Source organism: Muntiacus reevesi, chromosome 3, assembly GCF_963930625.1.
Source record: "Muntiacus reevesi chromosome 3, mMunRee1.1, whole genome shotgun sequence".
NCBI lineage: Eukaryota > Metazoa > Chordata > Mammalia > Artiodactyla > Cervidae > Muntiacus > Muntiacus reevesi.
In genome coordinates, this window is record NC_089251.1 from 38,365,746 (window position 1) to 38,375,401 (window position 9,656).

At 35.6% G+C, this 9,656-nt stretch overlaps 1 non-coding gene across 1 annotated transcript; it reads left to right on the plus strand.

Annotated features, from left to right (window-relative positions):
* The first annotated feature begins 623 nt into the window (after window positions 1-623).
* LOC136165695 (U6 spliceosomal RNA) lies at window positions 624-725 on the plus strand. The gene has a single exon (XR_010662697.1). It is a non-coding gene; the product is annotated as a U6 spliceosomal RNA (small nuclear RNA).
* The last annotated feature ends 8,931 nt before the right edge of the window (window positions 726-9,656 follow it).

Here is a 9,656-nt window from a genome sequence, read left to right on the forward strand (position 1 = left end):
TGATTTTTTATGAATTGGGAATTGACTTTTGTTTAAATATGGTTCTTAGACCTATGATTGGGGCCCTGGAGCCAATGTTATCAGAGCTCTCCAAAGCCTAGTGTGTTACATGAATATAAAGAGTCGGTGAGGCAGACTTAACAGTTGCTGGAGTTGGGGGAAGAATGGGGGAAGAGATAGGGAGTTTGGGACGGACATATACGTATTTCCATATCCAAAATGGATACCCAACAAGGTCCTACTGTATTGTGCAAGGAACTCTGCTCAATATTATATGGCAGCCTGGAAAGCAAGGGAGTTTGGTGGAGGATGGAAACATGTTCTATGTATGACTGCGTCCCTTGCTGTCCACTTGAAACGATCACACTGTTAACGGTTACATGTGAAAGTTTCTCTGTTGTGTCTGACTCTTCGCCGCTCCACGGACTACAGCCCCCTGCAGCCCACTGTCGTCCACCATGCTCCTCTGTCTGTGGAATTCTCCAGGCTAGAATGCTGGAGTGGGTTGCCATTCTCTTCTCCAGGAGATCTTCCCCACCCAAAGATCAAATCTGTCTCCCACTTTGCAAGCAGTTTCTTTACTGCCTGAGCCATCAGGGAAGCACATTAACAGCTACACCCCAGTCCTTGCTTCGGCAGCACATATACTAAAATTGGAACGATACAGAGAAGATTAGCATGGCCCCTGCGTAAGGATGACACGCAAACAGCTATACCCCAATATACAATAAAAAGTTAAAAGAAAAGAGTTGGTGAGGGAACTAGTTACAAAACAGCATGATTCTATTTTATTTTTAACTTTTATAGTAGTATAGTTGATTTACAATGTTGTATTATTTTCTATTGTACAGCAAAGTGCATTATTTATATATACATATATCACCACTAATTTTAGATTATTTTCCCATATAGGTCATTACAGAGTACTGAGTAGAGTTCCCTGTGCTATATAGTAGGTCCTTATTAGTTACCTATATTATATAAAGTAGTATGTGTGTACATATATATATATATATATATATATATAATGTCAATCCTAATCTCCCAATTTAGCACCCCCTTTCCCCTCGGTAACCATAAGTTGGTGGTTCAAATGGTAAAGAAGCTGCCTGTCATGCAGGAAACCCAGATTCAATCCCTGTGTTGGGAAGATCCCTTGAAGAAGGGAAATTTGTTTTTTGCATCTTTAACCCTATTTCTGTTTTGTAAATAAGTTCATTTGCGCCATTTTTTTTTAGATTCCACATATAAGCAACATCATATATGTTTTTCTCTAATTTCACTAGTATGACAGCCTCTAGGTCCATCAATGGTGTTGCAAGCAGCATTATTTCATTCTTTTTCATGGCTGAGTAATATTCCATTCTCTCTTTCTTTCTCTCTCCCTTCCCGCCCGCCCCATGTATGTGTGTATACAGGCTTCCCTGTTAGTTCAGTGGTAAAGAATCTGCTACCAATGCAGGAGACACAGGTTTAGTTCCCATGTTGGGAAGAGTTCCTGTAAAATAAGAGTTTCAACCCACTCCAGTATTCTTGCTGGAAAATGCCATGGACAGAGGAACCTGGTGGGCTACTGACCATGGGGTCACAAAGAGCTAGACACGACTGAGTGACTAACACACACACACACAAATATGTATATATATATATCACATCTTCTTTATTCATTGGTTGATGGATTATTTATTTCCATGTCTTGACTATTGTAAACAGTCCTGCAATGAACACTGCAGTGCATGTATCCTTTTGGATTATGGTTTTCTCCAGATATATGTCCAGGAGTGGGCTTGCTGGATCATATGGTAGTTCTATTTCTAGTTTTTTCAGGAACCTCCATACTGTTCTCCATAGTGATTGTACCAATTTACATTTCCACCAATATTGGAGGGTTTTCTTTTCTTGATGACACCGTCTCTAGCATCTAGATCCTATTTTATTTTAAAAAGAGAATCAAATATATAAAAATGATGCATGTGTTCATACACACACACACACAGTCACACAGGAATACACCACGGTTATACACCAAACAGCAGTATAACAGTGGTGAAAAGCTTGAGTTTGGAATCACACAGATCTGAGTTCTACTTCCAGGTCCAGCACTTCATCTCTACTCTTCTTAGATGCATGAAATAATTTTCAGTCAACTAAAAAGATTGAAAAATATATGAGTTTCAAAGTACTTAAATTTGAGTCTTTATGGATTGTTCATACCCATCCCCATGCTCCTCCAGTAATACCTATGATTCTCTATGCTCTGCTAACCAGTCAAGCTCAGATCCGTCTTTGCTTCTCCAACAGCCAATGCTGGAGCGCTCTGTTGGGGTTCAAAGTTCTTAAGCTAGTGTTTATAGTGCCTAATCCTCCCACCCACCACTGTGTAAACATCCTGCAGCCCCTGCCTATTTACTCTATCACAAGAACAGGGGCATTTCAAACACTGGTTGATTTGGTTCTGCTGAGCCCCCTCTCTTGATCTCAACCCCCTAAGTTCTTTCTCTTAAACACACACATTTGGAGCACCAGGATCACTTTGCCTTCATCCTTCAAAGACCAGTCTTTTTCTCAAAGCATCTGCTAAAGGCAAACAATGAATTTCAACATCTCTGGTGTCCAGGATTAATGAGGTTTTCTTCCACACTGAAAACATCCATTACTAATCAGATCTTGAACATGCACATATTTAGGTAACTTAAAATGACTACTACTATACAAAAAGTTTTCATTTCATCCTTTATTCTATATCATTAAGAAGAGTTTCTTGTATTGCTGCAGAACTTAGAAAAGGTACAAATGAGAGATATAGTCACAGTTTAAAAAGACCATAGGGTTCCAGACTGCTCTGTCAGAAGAAAGCCTTTCTTCCATAGTGTCAAGATTGTTTGATAGTGAGTAGCAGATTAAAACATATCCTGGTAGGTTGTGTTCTTACTTTGCAGTTTATTCAACTGCATGACAGACAGAAGGAGGTTCTGTTCAGTCATAGCCAAGTATTTACCCAGCATTTAGACATTGCAATCAATTACTTTCTGTAACCTGCTTTCTGCAAATAACACCACCCTTTGGCTCTGGGTGGATCCATTCTAATTGCTAATCTTAGTGTTTTATAGAATCCTATAAAAGGAAACAAGGGGCATTAGGGACTGAGTGTGGGTTAGAAGAGAGTGTGAAATGAGTCTATCAAAGCTCAGAGCTTGAGATTAGTGTAGAAGCAAGAAAAGAGGGGTGGTGATCAGAATGAGTACAGTTTGAATGTGGATTTCTGGGTGGACCTGAGTGCAATTGCTATGCTGGACCAAAGGCTCTACTGTTTCCTCATTGTGTCACTCTTCACTGTTCCCCATTGCTCTTTGCAGAGTCCTTTTGTTTCTAGGCAAACTGTATGTCTAAGGTTACTGATGCTGACACTGGAAAAGGATACAAGTTCTCTTAATCGTAAATGCTTTGATAGTGAATGAGAGTCTTCGCTTAGAAGAAGTAATTAATAATTACAGTGGTGCCTCGGAACTAATATGAGCAGCTATTTAAGAAAAACAATGGAAAAAGCTAGTTGAGACTAACTAAACCCAATCATCATTGACAAAATTTGTGTCTAAGGTAGAATGGACCCTGAAACTCTATTGCTTCTGGGCAAAGGTTGTCTGCTTGTATGCTAACATTTCTCTTCCTTTTGATTTGTCACGCAGAGTGGTTAGTATTTTATGATGACCTGAAGATGCTCTTTAGAATCACAGAAAACACAGGATTCACTGGATGAAACTTATTCCCCAAACATTTCAGCCTTACTCAAAAAGTACAACTTTTTAACGGAAACACCTTCTTAGAAATACAGTCGACTTCCCCAATCTGACAAAATGCATAAAATACATCTACATTGCCATTTCCTACTGTGACCTTGAGAACTTTAGCACTGGTGCAATTTGCTAATTTTATAGAACAAGTTCTATTTACAGTATTATAAATGTCATGTATCTCATACATGTTTATAAATTCTTTTCAAAGGAGGAAATTACTTTTTAAAAAGCATACTCATTTATTTTAGTGATACAATCTTGAATATGCAGGCATGGTTCATTTACTGAATATTATTTTAAATATTATAAATTTACAATATTATATTGTATATTTTTATTTGCACAAGTATATTTCTTTAAAATTTGCTTTTTGGTTACTCTTACATTTTCTGGAAGAACAGCATTATAGAGAATATGCTAGTGAAAAATTCAAATTTGGTTCCTACCAATTTGCCCTGCAAAAACAAATTTCTATGAAGCTGGTATAACTAGTCAATTCTTTTTTTTTAAAAGATATTTCTATTTTAAAATATTGCACAAGGAAGAACTCATTCCAACAGAAAAACACAATGAGAATTAACTACCCAGCATGGATCTTGGGCTCATGACTATATTTAGTTATGATGTTACTTTTGTTGAAGCAAATTGTTTTCATGTATCCATGCAATTGTAAATGTAGAGGAGCTATGTTACAGTTACCTATATGTATAAATAAAAGGCTGGTTTAATCTTCTGCCATTTATCTTACTTAGGATACCATGGAGAGAAAGAAAATGTGATATAAATTTTTGTAAAATGTTTTGAGTAGTGTGTGTACTTGATAGAGAAAAAACATAAAGCAATGTGTACCTCACATATACATTTTATAACCGTATACACATACTTTTTATAACCATATACATTGTATAGGCTATGTGTGCAACTGATACATAAGGCAAAATAATACAGTGGACCCTAGGTCATTGACATATTCAGAAGATATCTTCAGTTGTTTTCAGCCTCTGAAGATTTCAGTTTTTGGTTGTGTATATAGTTCATTATGTGTCTTTGATGCAACATTTTCATATGCTACCTTCCTCCTCATTGAAGAATATGATTGAGAGATAAGGTCAAATAAAATTTTGAATGAACTGAATTTGCTATTCAATAGAAAACAGAGTAAGTAGCTACTGTCAAGTCAGCATTAATTAACCTATTCTCTGTAAGTAGAGGTGGTTGGTAATTTACTAGATAGTCTACCTTCCAATCTAACCAATGAATGTATACTTTATAATGTTTTGCATGGGAAAGATAGATTAATTACATGAAAAAAGTTCTTAATTAACTAGAAGATATTTATATATTAAAGGTGTTAACTTTTAAATTATCATTCATATGTTATTTCTCTCCCATATTCAGAATGGGAAAATAATCTTTAAAAACACCACAAACCTAGTCAAAACATGATAAGGGGATAATATCCTTCACATACAAAAAGTTTTTATAAATCACTAAAAATGACCAATTTCCCCACGAAAAGTGAGCAATGAATAGGTAAGTCACAGGAATATATTCTCAGCAGTTGAGTTAAAAGATCAAAATTTAAGAAAAATGTTCAATATTACTAGTAAACCAAGAAATACAAATTATGATGAGGAACCAGTTAAAAAAAAAACTCTACATTTAAAAGAAATATCAATACAGTTTATACTGCTGTTGAGAAATGTGCATTGCTGGTGGGAAATCTACAAAATTTCTTGAGAGTAATTGGAGTCTCTCTCTGTCTCTGTCTCTCTCTCTCTACGTATATGTAATATAAAGTCTTTAGAACGTTTATACCCTTTGGTTCTATAACTCCACTACTATGAATGTATCCTAAAAAAAAAAAATCAGAAATGTGCACAAAGATTTTACAAAAGTGTTGAATATATAATGTAATAGGAAAAACTGAAAACAACCAAAATCAAAATTAAGTTATAGGAGATTCTTAGTTAAATAAATTATGGCATACATTAACATTACTGAACACATATAAGTTGAAAATCATATTCTTGAAGAATATGTACAGATGGGAGAAACATTTCCAAAATATTAAGTAGAAGATTATAAGACAGTAGGTCCCAATTATACACATATATTTTAATATACATTATATATATGTATAATTATATATTTTATATTATATATACATAGAAAAAAGATTGGATACACATTCAAATATAAACAATAATTATCTTTTGCTGACATAATTACAGATCATTTTCCTGTTTTGAAATTTTCTGTATGTAAAACATTTTCCATAACCTTGCTATTGATCCAGTGGTTTTCCTCCAAGGGCCCTTTAGAATTAAGCTCTTCCATTTATGTCATTAAACAACTGCCCAGTGTCCAGAGTCAGACAAAAGAGAGAACCAGGCTTCCTCAAAAGTGAGACATTCAGAGTAGTTCCTCTAGTGGAAACAATGGCAGTGGAGGACTGGTTACAAATGCCTAATACTGAGCTTCAGTGTTCCCCACTCTGCACACACCCATCTAGAAAATGCCAGGCTAAGCTAAGCACCAGTTTATGGCTTACCATATCATGAGGGTATGGCTTTCTATTAATGGCACTGTAATGGCATCGCATTGCCTCTTCACTCCCCCAGAGAAGTCAGGGGGACCTCTGAGATCTGCCATCTTATAAACAACTAATTACTAGTACCTGTAGTTATAATCTACAAAATATCGTTCCCTTTTCTTGGGGTTAGTCTGATCCTGGTATGCATACCTTTTCATATATCAGATGGGTTAAGTCAATGAATGGATATTTTATGCCAAATCAATCTTTTTTTGTTTTGCTAGTTTATTTATTTCCTTTCCTTTGTAAGCCAAGGTCTATCTTGAAAATTCCCTGAGAAAACCCCTGATGACTGAAAGAAGTGGATTCAGTTTGCTGCACGCTCAAACTCCTGATTCAGCACTAAGGAATGTTATTTTTAGATGGAATATAAAACTGAAACCCTGATCCCTTATTTATTAAAGATCTCTTAGGAATCTTTGTGAGATGACAGGCTTAATACTTTATCTCTTACACATTCTCTTTGCATTTTAAAACTTCTCTATAGTATCCTGAGTGCTACATGAAGTCTACATTAATGTTGTGGGTAAAATACAGAAACCAGACTATAGTAAAAAATAAAACTCTTTAGTGAAAACAAAGTATATTAACTATTAGTTCTATGCAGTTGCTAAAAATATCTTTATAACTTTAAAATTTTTAGTATGTTTGTTGCAATATAGTTAGATGCTGAAAAAGCTATATTAAACATTTTAATACAGAATACATGCATTCTAGTAAAAGTACTGACAATAAACTTTAAATGTTTTTATTTTTCAGTCTCTCTTTCTAATATATTCACATACACAGGATTTTTTTTTTTCCTGAGATTTGTCCATTCTCATTTGTTCCAATATACATTTTGTTTTTTTTAGTGTCTATTATTTGTTTGTTCAAATGCCAAGGGCATCTAAACTAGCTTCAATTAACTTGTTGTATTTGAAATTTGCTTACCCTCATAACAAACAAACATATGTCAGTGGTTGGTGATGCATATTCTCAGGTAAAGGACTTGTTCAATAGAGCTGTTCAATAGTACTTCTGTGGTGTCAACATGGTAGCCACAGGGTATACAGCTATCAACCACTTGAAATATAGCTAATGAGACAGAAGAACTAAATTTTAATTGTATTCAATTTTAATTAATTTAAATGTAAACAGCCACAAGTGGCTGGAGGCTACCAAACTACACAGCACAAACTTAGGTTTAAACAACTATCCAAAATTCATCAACGGAAAACTCATAATTCATAGACGTGGACTGGAGCCAGAGGTAGGATCAGAACTAGGGTCTCACTTGAGAGTTACACACAGTCTCCTGTGAAGCACATGTGGATAATGTGAGTGTGTAAGTATATACGTGAGTCAACAAGTATGACAAACAGATCTTCTCTACTGTTATATCTGTTTTTCGTTTAAATCATTTTTTTCTGATACACTTAATGTAAATACTGTTTGAAAAGTGAAGTCGCTCAGTCGTGTCCGACTCTCTGCGACCCCATGGACTGCAGTCCACCAGGCTCCACTGTCCATGGGATTTTCCAGACAAGAGTACTGGAGTGGGTTGCTATTTCCTTCTCCAGAGGATCTTCCCGACCCAGGGATCGAACCCGGGTCTCCAGCACTGTAGGCAGATGGTTTTACCGTCTGAGCCATCAGGGAAGTAAAAAATGCTATAATGTAAATACTCTTGTAAACTAGTAAAATATAAATACTATAACAGCTTTTCCTTGGTTTTCATTTTTATGTGCAAGAGACCAAAGAAATGAGAATTCTAACTCAGAAAGACTATTTTAAGACACACTCTAGCACATCTCAATGGATATATATGAATGTAAACCAGCAGCCTGTGCTACCCCATCTGACTTGGTCCTCTCTGACAACACTGCTGGACCACTCCTTTCTCCTGAAACCCCGTCCTTTGGCTTCCTGAGCATCTGTGCTGGATCTCCTGCCCTTCGGTCTAGTTCATTTTTGTTTCTGTCATTACTTTCTCTTTTAGCCAATTAAATGTAGATGTTACCTTGATTCTGCCCTTGGTCTGGCCCTATTACTTCTATGCTGATTTCTGACCTTTCTCTCATGGTTTCAACTGTTATACTTATGCAGGTAATTACTCAATTATAATGTACTTATCATATAGAAAAATTGTCAGTTTAGAAATATAATAAAGCTCATCATGTAAAAGGTGTTAATGCATTGCCTTCAAAAACACTGAATTTTTCCTTCAACACATGGAATTAGATGTGGATTTAAGAGGTTCAGGAATAAATCTCAGGAAGTTCCTTCACCACCCCCCCCCCTTTCCTTTTTGGTCCTGTATAAAATACAAAAGTAAGTTATATAGCCAATTTACTGAATAAGTTTTGGAAACTTTCCCAATTAAGGAATATTTCTAACCTGTGTTTCATCTGAAAAGTAAATTACAGATTTTATTTTGAACAGACTCAATATTATTAATTCTCTTATGGTAATTTGAAAAGTTGCATACAATTCCATAGTTTTAAAAATAATTATGTGTAGAATTTAAAAAAAAATCCACCCAGTACTTGGTACGCATTTCTCCCAAATTCATTAATTCATAAAGCTATGTATATTTTAAGAGCATTGATTTCTATCATTGTGTTTTTAATAGCAAATACAGAGTTTCAGGTACATTATAATATAAGTAGGCTTTTGTAGGAAGGCCATTGTTTACAGAATTCTTTGTAAAATCATTTCTATGGAGAGATGAGTTTCCAAGATAGAACCTGGAATCCTTGGTTCCTACCTTTGCAGCTTAGCAAGAAGGGAACTAGCCACTTCCCTGCCAACTCAGGTGCCAAGGAATCTTCCCTCAACCACACCATGGAGCAGGGGGCTACCTGGCATCCCTGCTTTCTTCTTGGTATGAAAATAGATTCTAGGAAGGAAAGCGATTTTTTCCCCATGCAAACTCGGTGCTCACAGCAAAGAGAATTTTATATGAAACTGGATGACAGAAAGGTACAAAATATTCTTAAATGTTGGCTTCTTGAGCTGGGACATGTATGGTTTTATTTAGGAGGAGAGGTAGATGTTTCCTCTGTGTTAACGGAGGAACAGACATTATTTACAAGTTGTTTTGATTTTTTTTTCAGCTGGCATTTTCTTCCCATGTATGAGTATAAAGTTAAATGAGTATAAAAGTTAAACCGTTTAACTTGTTATGTTGACCACACTGTCATTCAGCATAATCGTGAATGGCAGTGCGTATTTTGGGGTAATACTGCACAGCAATGTCTTAAACAACTATAGAAATGGTAACT